At 40.0% G+C, this 13,247-nt stretch overlaps 1 protein-coding gene across 1 annotated transcript in view; it reads left to right on the top strand.

Moving 5' to 3' along the window:
• The first annotated feature begins 11,197 nt into the window (after positions 1-11,197).
• The window catches only part of LOC120849585 (neuropeptide CCHamide-1 receptor), a 146,698-nt gene continuing 144,648 nt past the window's right edge, over positions 11,198-13,247 (top strand). Inside the window, exon 1 of the mRNA XM_042291930.1 lies at positions 11,198-11,251. The gene's annotated coding sequence lies outside the window, so the exon portion shown is untranslated. The remainder of the gene's footprint in view (positions 11,252-13,247) is intronic.

The following is a 13,247-nucleotide window of genomic DNA, read 5'->3' as shown; positions in this document are numbered from 1 at the left end:
TATTTGTTTTTATTAGCCTCAAACATCCGGTACAGCAAATTTGAACGTTAGGCGACAAATTCATAATTGAAACGTCTTAGAAGAGGCAAGTATTACAAGAAAAGTAGAATCGGAGTTTTTCGGGTATTGAGATTTCTAATTACCACAGATCAGTCATACTCTGACGTCCGCCATGGTCGACAATGTTATCCCAAAGGAATAAACGCATTTCTAAGCATTTTGTTATATTCTATATTGTTCTTGCACCTGTATAGTTAACTGAAAATTCGATTGAATACTTCAGAGAGGGTCTAGTCTTGAAAAAATGGATCAACATCCAAGTTATGTAGTTTTAAAATACCACTAGAGAGAATAGTTTTAATCGCAAGAGAGTAGAATGATATTTGTCAACTTTGCCCTGGCATTGTAATCCGGGTAAAATAATTAAATATACATATTACGGGTGATACATGAACGGGCCAAAATATATTTAATAAACAACCGACCTTTCCTGTGCCTGGATTAGGCAGAAACATCAATTCGCGTGCGATCAAACAAAATGAAACTTGAAACACCTTGTTTTGTTCTAGTTCAAAGCGACCGCCATGAACATTTATTTTTAAATTTTTGATTCTTCAAACAGTTTGTTTTCACGAACATTTAGTTCTCATTGAATTCGCATTCCTGCTTCCTGGTAAAATAGGCCAAAAATATTTAAAACCCTTAACAAAGCGAGGGCCCGTTCATTGTAATTTGCGCGCAAACCAATTCAGTCAGAATCTGCGCTCGCAATTCCGAGCGAAACTTGGCACTTCTCAGCTCCCCATCACCAAGCTGCCGTTCGCTTTTAATCTTGTTTGTGTATGTGTGTTTTATGCCTGGATCCCCTTTATCTCGCAGTTAATGAAGACTTTGATGAAAGCACGCACGAGCTCACAAAGACAGGAAATCCACTTAGAAAATCTGGAGACTCGAGTCCAACATAAAAAGAATGGTGCAAGGACTTTCTTACAGCGTGCCTTCGCTAGCTTTGATAAATACTTGGTTTCTTAATAAGGTGCTTTGTATGGCTGGCTTTTAAGTTCTTGCTGCCATTCCACATGGTGACACCGGAAGAGTCTAGAGGGCTGAAAGCTGAAAAGGGGAAAAGTATAGCAAGGTCGGGGAAATAAATGTTGGATTAAGAGAGAGCGTAAGATGAAAATGAAAGGACGGTAATCGGAACGAACCGTTCTGGGAACCTCGCTACAAAGCTGAGATTGAGGATATATATAGACTCACAATTTTCAACGAAAAAGGGTAGTCATGTTAGCAGTGGAGGGAGTACAGTTGACAAAACCCACTGAAAAACTATTTTGAAGGAAGGGAGAAAAAATTAATAGACTTCAGAGGCAATGATTCGCAGTGCCTGTTACCACAAACGGATTTAAATAGTGACGGTGTGTTTATCATGGCATAAAAATAACGCTAGCCGTTAAGTCGTTTTAGAAAGGTATATGCTCTTTAGCAGTACCAAGATACATTCCAGATAAATACTGTATACTATTAGTTTCATAGCGTGCGTACTTAACATAGGATAAGGTGCAATCCGTAAGAAAAAACTAAAATGCTGGTTTAATTCTCAAAAATGATTGTTTCTCATCTTGTGTGTATAGGGAGCAGCTTTATATGTTACGCAATATTTTCTTTAAGGCTTGTTAATTTGGCGTCCGTCTCCTAAAAATATGCTGATCGGTATGCGCCCGAAGCAATTTACACAATGTTTTGCTACCACCGTCTTTCGCAACTCAACTTATACTGCACACGCGCCCTTCCCTTCTCCTGTCGCTCATGTAATTTGTTTAAACTGCTTCTATCTATTCCTAGGACTAATAGTTTTAAGATTTCTCTACTGCAGCTGTTTATCAACCATTGGAACAATTGAGCAGACTCTATAGTAACCATATCTCACATCTTGAATTTTATGGTAGCATCTACCGCCTTTTAAGAGTAGTAATCATTTACACTCTTTTTTTAAATATTTCTTGTTGTGTTTGTTTACTTTATTTTGTGTCATGGGAATTAGTAATGACTGTATGGCATCTTATATAAAGCTCCACGTGTGCATTTGAGCGACAATTAAATTAAAAAAATCGCACGATATTTATATTATGCTAACTAAGGCTGGAAAACTAAATTAGTGTTTAGCGAACAAAAAGTAAATTTCCCGTCAAAATGGCGTTATTTTCCGCTAAATATAGCGGTATTTAACAGACGTACACTATTTTTGAATCGGGGGTTACGTTAAGAAGCCGTTCATGCTTTTACAAACCCCACTTCCCAATCTATAAATAATGAGTAAAAGGCGCTAGTTTTATTTGATCCGCAATGAATGAATCAGTCATTACGGCGCAGCGTCAGTTCCAACGGACGTATCAAATTGATGCGCCTGGCGAGTACACTATCGAGAACACGCTATGACCAATGTCGGAAATCTGGAGGTGGGCAAAAATGCGAAGGCTGCGAGAAGAGAGCATATTCGGGATATTTAAAGCACACGCCAGCTCCACAAACCTGGTGGCGTAGCGCCAGAGGTTTCAATCAAGACCAGTACAATACTGCACAAATAAACACGTTTCCTAAGAAAAAAAAAAAAATAAACATTGAAAATAAAAAAAAGATTAAAGCATTATCGGGAAGTGTTTGAAGTAATTGCACGTTGTGAACAACCCCATTCTTCAAATCGAAGCCGAATCTACGAGGCATCTGCATGATTTCCCTTGCATCTGGCTCAACTGCCACGCGGCTCTTATTTCTCGAGAATACTTTCATTCCAGATGACACTTTACGTGGCATATGGAGGGCGCGACACGTGTGCTGGCCATACGTAGCTTTGTTCCCCAGTCGTAATAAAATATGAATAGTATGCAGTATGAACGACAATGAAGGTAATAATAAAATCAAATAAATAAAACTCTAGACCGTAGTTGAGCCATTCAACCTGCGAAGCTTTACTTGAATGCGTCGCAGAAACTCTGCTCCGATTCACCTTTCAATGAACCGCTGAAGATGGTTTGTGCAATCGAAGCCATTATGAGTGTCAGGTGATCTTCGGAAAGGACACAGTGACGATCGCAGAGTCCCGTTCTTGAAACGTTATTAGCAGTAGTGCAAAACTATCAATAGCACCATCGATACTATCGATGTGAAAGCAAAATTTAACTATCAATCGTGCTCTGAATAGTCTACTCTCGTAATACTATATATGCTGCTACACATAGCATACTACATATAGTCGACACTCGATAGTCGACTATCGTGAAACCCGATAGCATACTACCAATATAGGACAGTCGGGAAATTGTTTACAAGTGAATATTGAGAGGAAAATCGATAGCCAAGAATCGTTTAGCAATTGATAATGTTTTATTAGTTGACGAAGAACATCATGTGTCCATCCAGGAAATGCCGGTTAGTTCGGAGGAAAACGCAACTGCAATTAGGGATGTCCACATAATTATCGAGGAATAATCCATAGAACCTATTTGAAAAGAAGCATAAAATTGTGGAAATCCACCTTAAAGACTATTGAAAATCAATTATTATAAATATCCACTGTATACAATTGAAAATATTATTGCTGATTTAGATTGTTTTCAAGGGTGCTCTCTTATTTTTATAGGCAGAGCCGAATTAGAAAAATGAAAATCCCTGTCGCCCTTGACAAGTAAACAACGTGTTCTATACATCCGGAACCCTACTTGAATATGATGTTAGCGATGGTGACCGAATGCGCAAATATGTGGACATGACTTTAACCGGATGAAAAATATAAATGTGACACTGTTTAACGAAGCAAGTTTATTTATTTATTTATTTATTATTTATTCAAACTACCTTACGGGTTCATTAAAGAGTTTTACGTTAGGTGATACATTTAAAGAAATACAGAAATAAAGAACAGAAACATAATATTAAAAAAAATATCGTCCAAGCGCCACTATATTTTACGCATAAAAGTCAATGAATATATAATTTGATATACGACAGAAGCCGACAATAACATAGCATAAAACACAAAATAAGTGTAATTAGGAAAGAAACGCAGTAGATAGAAACAAATGAAATACGTTATGTAGGGAACAATGTGGTGTCAGTGACTATGGATTCCGGAAGGTTGTTTCATGTGCGGATGCCTCGTGGTACAACTGAAAAAATTCATGTGTTTGTGGAACCCATAAGATGTTGAAACCGTTTGCTTTTTCTGGTACAATGGTAAAATATTTTAGGCATTTCAAGGAAATAAATGTTTGTGTAACAATTGCTTTAATAGAACTTACGGATAATGCGCAAGGGAGAGACGGAACGATGCACCTCAATCGAAGGTAATAAGCACTGACGTTTGAGGGTAGAAACACTTCCGTTAAAAAAAAAAATGGGACGGTGTTATGAAGCCTGCTGCGCAAGCTTGAACTAATCGATGCTACTCGGGAGTGATTAGGTTTCCGGGAAAGAAAGGAAAAAATATTGCCTTCGGATTCCCAAGCTTTTTTCACTGAAATAATGCACCGTTGGCAACAATACCGTTACTTCGATCACAATACATTTTTGTTGTCATCTTTTATACTTTATTAAATTAATGTTATGTTTCCAAACTTATTTGCTTTGAAGGATGGAAACACTCGAAGCATCACAAATGAACCATGTTGGCTTAGTATCAGATTTTTATCTGGTAATGTTCAATTTGAAGTCTTTACGAGAAAATATCTGTTACATTTATTGCGTTTTTTATTTAGATATTATATGACGGTGTCGGTATTTTAAAGGTTTATTTCGTGCCAAGAGGTAAATATTTTTTACCAGTCAGCGTTATTAAAATCTACCATATTAGTACCTATCAAAAAGTTGCAACATAGCACCGCACCCAAGTCTAACCGCTTTCGCGTCAGCTAATCTCCGATTTTCGGGAAATCGTGATAAATGGTCAACAGCAGAAAAAAAAAGATGATCCCCTGAAAAGTGCTTATCTTCATCTGTCTGTGGTCAAGGCTATGAAAAATAACTTGGCAACTGAATAATAAAGGAAACACAAGCGTGAAGCAAACTTTTGAAAAACACGGATTCTAAAGGTCTTCATAAAGTGTTTTTCCTTGCTCCAAGAAAAAAAACAAATCGAATATACTCTATAGTTATACAAATGCACGCATACTAAACTGTGACGTCTGATATCTCAACCACATGAATTACAAAATATTAGCGCAGAAAAAGTTGAAAAACGCCATGTTTTCTGTTTTACCTCTAATAATAATAATAATAATAATACATTTATTCACACATGTAGAATCAACAATGGAATTACGGGTCCGGTCAAAGCCAGCATGGGCTTGTGGGACCAGGCCCTGCAGTAAAAGAATTCGGAAGTGCACATTGTCACGAGGAAGAGAAAAGAAAAAAGACAGTTGCACGAGACAGTGGCACAAGACAAAACAGAGGCACGAGATAAAAGGCATAGTTTCATGAATCCAAACCATCACAAGTTGTAGGCTGAGCACTATGCACACGATGCGTTGACCCCGATGTCTGAAGGATTGTAGCTCGAAGTGATTGAACGACGAGGGATCACTGACACTCATACACACGAAAGCTTGCACATACCGTAGATTGTAACTGTGTCGCTGTTAAGGTGGCATCGCACACACACACCAAAGTACCGAAGTAAAGTGAAAGAAAAAACAACCATGAGCACATGGAGACTATTGTCTATGTCCTTGATGGGTGCAGGCCTGTGTCAGACGTCTATTTTTGGTATTGATAGCCATCATAAAAGACCACATAGTACAAGGTGCCGGTGCATATCTGAGATTAGGGTTGTATTGGATGCGCGCTGGCCAAGAAGTATGGGGTCAAAATTTGATACCAATTCCGCGTGCTTTATATCATTGCATCGATACGGCAGAATACATCTTTCTCAAGCTTTTCGTCAATGTTTTGTTGGAAGTAATTGCCAAAACCGACTCAGGGATGCAATTGAAGACATTAGGCACATAGAATATACGCAAACTTTCACCATAATGGGTCCTTACATGAGGAATTTGGAAACGAAGATAATTTCTTAGGTCACGAGATGGTAAGGATGGTATAATAAACTCACTGTTTATTATAATAATAATAATAAATTATAATAATTAATAATAATAATAAATTGTTTTATTTTTCGCGTGCCCACAAACAACCTCTCGTTTTACAGTGTGGTGCACTAAACACACATGGAGTAAAACCTAAAAATACAGGAAAAAAAAAAGTTGTATCAATAAAAGTCATGCAACATTATCGTATTGCAAAATTTGATTATTGATTAATTCACAAACATCCAGTCACGAAGATTTAACATAAACTCTTAGGTGGATAAAAAGATGTCGAGATTAAATTTCTTTGAATCAAAAGCAATTTGTAACCTTGACAATGGGTTTACAGCGGACATGCAAGTTCGATAAAAAGTTGAAATGTTTCGACTCGGGCAAGCGGGAACACGAAACTCAATAGTTTGTAATAAAGCCGCCGAATTTACCCTGCTATGAACAGCTTTGTGAAGGAATAAAACATCTCTGTACTGGCTTCTCAAGGCCAATTTATGCAGCGAAAATTTACGAAGTAAAGTTTCGTAGTGATAAAAACATCTTCTTCTAATGTAGCGGTCATATAAAATTCTTACCATTCGTTTTTGCACATTTTCAATAGCTAGCTCTTGCGACAGGGTCAATGAATTTCAAATGACTGACGCAAATTCCAGTCGCGATCGAACTAGAGACTTAAATAAGAGCATCAAGCAACGGTGAGTTGCAAATTGATAACAAATTCTTGAAATCATTCCTAACGTTCTCAACGCTGCATTTACTGTAGCGAAGACATGATTCTTGAAAGAAAGTGAGCTGTCAATATACACTCCAAGGTCCCTGATAAAGGACACAGAAGGAACTAATACGCCATCCAGGTAATATTCAAAGCAAATAACATCACGCTTCGTTGATAATACCATTGATTTGGATTTCAAGGGGTTAAGGAACAAGCTGTTTTCTAAACACCATCTCGAAACACGACTTAGATCTGCTTGGAGAAGAGAGCAGTCAGATAGTGACTTCACACTTAGAAATAACTTAACATCGTCAGCAAATAGAAGGATGTTGGCATTGCTGACACAATAAGCAATGTCATTTACAAACAGCAGGAACAAGAGCGGGCCAAGAATTGAGCCCTGCGGCACGCCAGACGTTGAAATAAACTGTACAGAAAAGATGCCATTGACACGAACAGAATTGCGACGATCACACAAGTAGCTATGAAACCATCTACACAAATGCGGGCTGAAGCCATGTGAGGCCAGCTTGCTCAACAATAAATCGTGCCTAGCGCAGTAAAATGCTTTAGACATGTCTAGGTAGAAGGCGTCAACTTGACCTCTACTAGTTACTATTGGTGCGGTGTAACTTAAAAACGAACACAAATTGGACTCTACAGACCTACCTTTTAAGAAACCATGTTGTTCATCAGATATCGCCGTGTTCAGGTAAAAATAAACACGCTTATGAACTACTTTCTCAACAACCTTCGCAAATCCACATAATAATGACACCGGACGATAATTACTAGCTAAACAAGAATCACCTCCTTTTAAAACAGGGACAACAACGGCGAACTTCCAGAGCTCAGGAAAAAGTCCTTGTTTAAGTGATAAGTTAAAAATATGACACAGAACGGGGGAAAATATAGCACAGCAACCTTTGATGATAAAAGTGGGTATGCCGTCAATACCCGTAAAAAATGTCGGTTTCATTTCATCTATTGCTTCGATTATATCTTCAATGTCGACAGCAAAAGAAGTCAGAAAGTCACCACGTTCTACACCTAAGGTGATAATATAACTCGATTGCTGAGGCAAGTAGTAAGAGCTAAAAAAGTCAGCAAAACGATTTGCTACTTCAGCTGGTAACGATTTGTACCCAGCACCGTCACGAAGGCAAATGTCCGAATACTTTTCCCGAAGGTGTTGTTTCGCGTATCTCCAAAATTCTTTAGGATTTTTAGGCAAACTACCTTCAAGATCATTAAGGTGCATACGCTTGTCCTGTTTATACATTTGTTCAACCAGGCACCGATAAATACTGAATTTTTGATACCAAACCTCTAGTCCTGTCTTTTTATATAAAGGATTATAGTGCAGCTTTTTCCTTGAGGAAATCTTTAAATCTCTAGAAAACCTGCTAAATACATTGCAATTGAAATGCTTCTTTGTTTCGTTTCCTTTCAATTTCATGTTTTTTTTTCCCTAGAACCACGCGTGTTTGCCCTAAAAGTCCGTCATCATTCCTTTTTGATTGTGTTTTCACTTTATAAACACTCAAAAGTTTTCTGAGAGCTAAATTTCGATAGTATCGATAGTCGACAAAAAGCAGAGATAGGCAGTAATGACATTTTTCTATGAAACTACAGCAATTAAATTATTTTTGCGATAATGAGTAATGCAATGAATTAACTTTCTAGGCTGGTAAATAAGTATGTAATGTAAAACATTACTTTCAGGCAGTACTGTCAAGAAAATTACTCCTTACTATTGAAATTACTTTTGTCCCAGAATAAAGAAATTCGTCTGCGAGCTTTAAAATGTTTTATTTTGCATGAAGAAATTTTGTGAGACATCAGAGCAAATAAACGACGGCCATCTGAGTGCAATGCCTTATACGAAGTACTCGACAGACGCGCAAAGGCGGGCTGAAAAGGCGAAAAAGAAATGGTTTCGCGTACAGACATTGCTAAAAGGCCGCGGCTCACGAACTCCAAGACACACATATTCACTACGTCACGTCATCACGACGATTCTCTGCTTCTCTCATATCTAAGCTGACAGTGCGGTGGGAACTGCAAGTTAACCAGAACCAATCAAACAGCTTCCTTTAATCACCTGTCCCGTGCCTTTTTCTGCACGTGGGTATGAACGAGAGCGTGGTTACGTAACGAAAGATAGACGTGTGACTGTTCCAACGAGCACGTAGCTTCCACCGCACTCTCAGCTCAGGAATGAACGTACTGAAGGCTACAAGGCGAGGGGCACGTCACAAGTGAGGTCAACACACTTTAAAACTTAAGAGGACCGGACAAAGAGATGCCCCGCCCCATCTTGCTCCTTCGTCAAGCAAGGTCAACCCATTAGCCTCTACCATTGTGAACAAGAAACAACCGTAATAAATAGGTTATCCCCAATGCCTCGTCAAGGCCCCAAAATATTTCGTGTATATCCTTGGCTGTTTTAAGTAAAGGTGCTTTTGGTAGTGGGAAAGACGGGAATGGAGCTTAACTGGCTTCGCTCGCGCTATGCCTGGCTGACTTTTCTTTGAAAGTTTATTTTGGAATAAGTCTACAAGCAGCTATCGACACCCCTTTGTTGGGAAAGTACACATTTTAGGAATCTTGCGCCATCCCTTTCCTCAATTGGCGACGGTTCTGCCTTAGCGAATATGCAGCTCCCTTGTGTGACAATGCGCAATAAATAATTTGAGCTCTTCGGGTGTTTCAAGACAATACTCCTTAAGAGGAATTACCGGGAATATATCAACTACTGCTCTTGGGAGAATAGAGTTAGATTGCGTTCGAGGCGAAAAGCAAACGTTTCACGTGACGACTCTTCAGAACGAGCTCACGTGGCCCAACTTAAAATACTAACACAGACTTTAATATCCTTTGAATCAGGAAGACGTAAACATATAATCCTTTGACTAAGGACCTTCACCTTAGAGTCAATAGCAGAAACGGTGAGTCGACTTGCTTCTTAATCACATCTAAGAAATGCGCTTTTCATCATGTTTCACAGTTACGTCGTGTGCACCAGCAAAACGACCCTTCAGTGTAGTTCATTTTGAGGCGCATAATGTTGTTGCGGTGTAAACAGAAAGGTGCGGGCTTTAGTTCATGTACGGTAAATATAATGAATAAGAATTACGACCTCAAAGTATTGAAAAGTAATGTCATAGTGATATCATTATTTTTGTAAAGTAATTGTAATTTAATGTCATCACTTTTAGTCTGGTAATTTGTAATGTAATTTAATTACATTTTTACAGCTTTCAGAAAACGAATTCGTAATGTAATTAAATTACATTTGAAAAGTAACTTTCCCATCTCTGATAAGAGCCAACTATAGATGGTACTAACGATCGCACCATCGATAGTATACTATCGATAGTACTATCAATGGTCGACTATCGATGGTACTATCGATAATCAACTATCGACAGTACTCCCAATTGTCCACTTTCCATAGTTTTCGACACTAACGGTAGTTTTACAGAAACTTTCGATAGTATAGATATCCGAATTCTGGATAGCTTTGCATCACTCGTTCACAGTGCCGGTTGACTTGGAATGCCTCGTAGCGCCCACAGCGAACACCGTCTTGAAGACAAGGCCGCAGTGCTGACATGTTTGCACCACCAGCGAAGGTCAACGCTGGACACAAATTGGATACAAGTGCGGCGTCAGCGCCCGGCTTCGAGTAAAGTTTGAGCTGAACGTTGACGCAATCCTCGCGTCCAATCTGTGACCAGCGTTAGCCATCGCTGATGACGGCATCTCTATCAGCACTACGGCTTAGTTTCTAGGAGGTGTTGCCGCAGCGGTCCATTGCAAGGTAAAATAAATAAATAATAAAAGGGAGTGCAGTCCTCAGAATACGCACATCGCAAGCCATATTCAGCACTACTTCCTAAAATCAAGATCGAGAGGTGCGTCACCAAGCTTTCCGGAAACTGTTTGTATTGAGCCTTTCATGTGTTTTGAGTGCCGATCTAGGCTTAATCCGTCAACAACCGAGAAAATACGTTGTAAGAAAAAGAAAAAAAAATCGACACGTGTGCTGTTTCCTTAAGTTTGTCACTGTACCTCCAACACCACAAGAGTAAAAGAAACACGTAATCCTTGATATCTGTGTGGATTAGAGAAATAGAAAAAGATAAAAAACGTGTATTTTTTACCCTCGTAGTCCGCGTCGACGTGGGATTATAGGACGCCGGTACTCCGCAGAACGTTTCTTACGCCAAGGAGAAAATCGTGAAAGTCCTCAATGCTTATTTTTATTCGATCATGGTAAATAAGTGTTTTCCTAGCAAACCATCACGGCATACTAGAATAGAAATAATAATATAGTAAAACAAATGAACCTCAAATATATTTTATTTTTTTATTTTTACAGTTTCCGTGAATCCCCAAAGAGGCTCGTGGAACCTGAGATCTCGAAAGCCGCACGGTAAGTCTACGTGAAGTTGAGCCTTTCATTAGAAGGAAGGAACTCCTTATTTCTCATCGGCCTTGCATACTTTTTATACTGAGAGAAATATGGGCGTAAAAATTTCCGATGTAATAGTAGTACATAGTTCCGTGCCGAGGAATGTGTGGGGGGGGGGGGGGTGGCACTGAGGATGAGGAGGCAAAACATTATCTCCACACACGCCCTTGAATTTTGTTTTTAGCAATCTCTTTTCGTAGCCTTTGCGTTTAAACTAACTTCGTAAATAAAAAATGACAACCTAGTACGAAAGGCGAAGCAAGCCCGATATACAGAGCCGATGAAGGAAGGGCGAGATCTCATGAAAACCTGCTTTTGACAGATAAAATTTCTTTCATTGCGAAGGAATTTTTTGTTAGAGGAACAACTCAGACTAATATATACTAAGGTGAGTGCAGTCCGCAAAATTTACACTCCTGAGAGAAACAATTTGCATAACTAGGCAGACATCTTGTGAGCTGTCATTTCAGAATTATTACGAGTAATTAAATGATGCAGCATAATTTTGTTTTAGATTAGTTAGAGCGATATGATCCTACTTTCCAGCTATATCAACTAATACTTCTAGAGAATATAAAAAAAGAAGTAATTCTGTTTACATGTTTGAACCCCATGAGAGCTTGAACGTTATTACCGTGTTATTTAATCTCTTTTCCGTGTTACTAAATTTAGTAGCTTTACTGTAGGGTAGTGTTTGTTACAGTTTTGTGAATGGCATGATATAAACACATAGCATTGAATATTATGCATCTCATGTTTCCTATACATGTGCCCGTCATATTGAAGCCATAAAAAATAATGCTAAAATCCAAATATAAATTATATATATATATATATATATATATATATATATATATTGTAGCGAAGCTGATGTCGCGGAAACGAAGACAACGAAGAGAAGAACACGGAGTGCTCGCGAGAGTTAAAAGCCTACGAGCAAAGCAAGCGGACGTCCATTAAATGAACAGCTTGTAAGCGGTAATCGTTACATTTGGTGTCAGAAGTGGAGCTCCGTTCCGGCCGACGTTTTCCCCGAAACATGGAATTCACTTCCCAAGGTGAACACACCGCAAGTGTCAGCGCCGGAAATCTGGCCGTCTCGGACCCACCAGCTTCCCAACTCGTAGCCCTTATAACCAACCACCTCCAGCATGCCGAAGCCTCCTACGCACGGCGGGAGAGTCAGCTTCTGCAAAGCGCAACCTCTTCCTTTCGGGAATTGACAGAATCTCTCACCCAACGCCTCCAGCGTCTAGAGGACCGATTGCCTGACCCCATGGAGCCCCGCGTCGTTGACGCTCCAGCCCAAACCCCCTTGGGGCACCAGAGCCTGCGACTGAAACCATCCACATACAACGGTACCGCTCCTTGGCCCTCCTACATATCGCAATTCAACCTCATCGCTGACGCGAACCATTGGTCAGAGGCCCAAAAGGCTCAAGCCTTGGCCGCCCATCTCGCCGGACCAGCGTTGACCCTATTGCATCATTTGGCACCTGAAAAACGTCAATCCTACCAAGCTTTGGTCGCGGCATTGGACGAGCGCTTTGGGGAAGGGCCGCTTCGGTTCCTTCATCATGCACAACTTCGCAACCGTCGTCAGTCTGCGCTGGAGACCATCTCCGACCTCGCGGATGACATTGAACGCCTCGCACGTCTTGCGTTCCCAGGCTGCCCAGAGGACACGGTGGAGGCTGTCGCTACCATGGCATTTATCGACGCCATCTCGTCTGTTGAGGTACAGGATCCGGTTCGCCTCGCACGCCCTAAGACTCTGCGGGTAGCACACACTTGTGCCTTCGAGGTACAGGCTGCCCGACAGGCATCTCGATCCACGCGTGTAGAGTCCTTCATGCAACCGCAAACTCCAGCTATAAAGACTCCAACACCTCCAGCTCCAATTTGCTGGAATTGCCACCAGCAAGGTCACACGCGGTCGCAGTGCCGAAACCATGAC

Source organism: Ixodes scapularis, unplaced genomic scaffold, assembly GCF_016920785.2.
Source record: "Ixodes scapularis isolate PalLabHiFi unplaced genomic scaffold, ASM1692078v2 PGA_scaffold2__306_contigs__length_199485367, whole genome shotgun sequence".
In the NCBI taxonomy this organism is placed as follows: domain Eukaryota; kingdom Metazoa; phylum Arthropoda; class Arachnida; order Ixodida; family Ixodidae; genus Ixodes; species Ixodes scapularis.
This window is presented reverse-complemented; position numbering and strand designations above follow the sequence as displayed.